Source organism: Palaemon carinicauda, chromosome 27 (genome assembly GCF_036898095.1).
Source record: "Palaemon carinicauda isolate YSFRI2023 chromosome 27, ASM3689809v2, whole genome shotgun sequence".
In the NCBI taxonomy this organism is placed as follows: domain Eukaryota; kingdom Metazoa; phylum Arthropoda; class Malacostraca; order Decapoda; family Palaemonidae; genus Palaemon; species Palaemon carinicauda.
The window spans coordinates 39,587,484-39,589,983 of NC_090751.1; positions in this window are offsets into that span (position 1 = coordinate 39,587,484).

Genomic DNA, 2,500 nt, shown 5'->3' on the forward strand with positions numbered 1-2,500 from the left:
CAAATTCATTATTGCCTGAAATAAAGTACTAGAACACATATCATTAACACTATAGGATGAAATGACATTTAATTTAGTTTTTTAAACCGAATGAAACAACAACATTAAGTGTTCCTTCAGTGTGAACTATTCCTTTCTGAATCCTTTGATATACCTTAACAAATTTATTAGTTCACGAGCTGATCTACATTAACGTTTACCACCCACACAAAATTTTAGATATGGACATTTTCAAAAATTATTTTATTTGTTTTAAGTCTGTTTTTGTAGTCATATGAACTTTCGTAACTGCGTTATTTTTTTTTACCCAGCGAATTAGTTGAAATTACTTGTTTGCTCATTGCTCACAAACTTGATGGTAATAAGCATTGTGAATAAATTCATGAGAGCATAACTTGCAGAGTAATCGTTCCAGGGGGATTAGCTTAAAATTACTTGTTCTTCCACTTATCTTAGATTTAATGATGATGTTATTATTCTTGATCAATCTTCCTAGCATTGTTTGATGAAATGTTTTTGCAGAAAGAATAAAAGATTAATAATTTTATTTACATTTCATTAAGTTGAATTAGAACAGTAGGTGTTGTAGGCAGCATAGATGTACTATTTATCAAAATAGTTTTTTTATGCTTACAAATTTTTAACTTGTATATACCACTAATATAAAGCTATAGAGGTGGCGATCAAGCACTAACAGAAAAATAAACTAGAAAATAATTTGTGATGCAGACTTGCCTCGTCAAAAAGCTAAACAGCCGAGAGTAATGTTAAAATATGCATAATTATTCAATTTTGTTATCGTTTCCATACTCAGAAATTCGAAGATTTTAATTACAATCACCATTAGTCTTGTCACTCCACCAGTATTCGGAATTACTGAACAAGCTAACTAACTAGGTTTCCAGGCCTTGCAATGCAGAGGGCCTTCGCCAAATACCTTGTGCAAACATTTCTGTCTCATGCTCTCTTAGGCAGATCTTCCTAGTAAAGCCACAACTCCATCGGAGCTCCTATATACGCCTTCCTTAAGGACGCTGTTTAATCTGTTCGTCCTTTGAAGGTAATGATTGAATCGCCTCATTTTCTGCTGCCATTCATCGATTATTCAATTGTCCACTTCGCTGAACACTTAAAAAGAAAATGAATTTGATTATTGATATCCTGGAACCTCCCATGCTACGTGTGCACATATCCATTCATATTTGCACAAACAGCCCTGACAGAGATGAATAAATAACACATTTCTTCGCAACAATACTGATTAATGTTTGTGTGGAGATTTGAAATTACTTTCTGGCAGGTAAGTAATTGATATGTAATTCCAAAAAGGGATTCTGTGCAAGGCGTGGCTACTCAAGAAAATCATGATTACACCAACATCCTCCAAGATGAAAGAAAAGCAACAAGTACGTGATCGGAGAGTGTAATCCTATCCGGGGATCCCTTATAAGTAGCCAAGGCCTTTCATATCTACCTCCAGAAACTCTACCAATCAATAAGTTGAGAGCCTCTCGAAGTTCCTATCCCCATTTGCTCCCTTTGATCTCTAATGGAGAAGAGTAACCCTGGGTTTACTGACCGTCTATACTTAGTTCAACTCGATAACTGGTTGTGGAGCGACGCGTACCTTTCCAAGTTACAACCTTGCAACCTTGCAACCACAACTTTCTCAAATGTTATTGTGTATTTATAGATTTAGATTAAATATATTCATATTATGAATTCATCCTTTTTAAGTCCATTGGTGGTAAAAGATTTTGACTATTCTCTCAATTGTATCAATAAAAATTCAATATATAAGTATTTAATTACTTTACGTCCCCAAAAATTACATATTGTCATAAGGTATGATAATGTATTATTGATTTACTGAAGGAACAACGCCAGATCTGTTATTTATTTATACTGGTTAGCTCAAAATATAAAATTGAGTTGACATAATTCGATCACGTCGATTTTTTCTCAAGTTGATTTCTAGAGAGCATATGTTTTATCACCCATCTACGGTTTTATAGAAATATGTACCTAACTTTATTTCATGCTTTAATGGACATCTTATTTTCATCCGTAACAGAAGATTGTCGTCTTAGTTGTGTATGAGAGAGAGAGAGAGAGAGAGATTTTCATTAGCTAGATCCCCTAACTCTTAGGAACAGCTTTGTTGCTCATGGATATCTAAAACGACACTTATCCGATTCGTCCCACATTCTAGATTTCGATAATGTTTTTTGTTCTATTAAAAAGGAAGGCACATTCAATTTATCACAATAGATTATAATCAGCTATGTAGCCAATTTAATCATGTCCATTTAATGCATATTTAATCTATCTCAACAGATCAACTATGTAGCCAATGTAATTATGTCAGTTAATGCAATATGATTTTAAATTCCTCTGAATGTCAACCCTACAAAATGGTCCAGTTTGTTTCTATGTTCGCCCAAACTATATCTTTGAGTAACTGAATCATAAATGCAGTTAACTCAATTAGGTCAGCAGA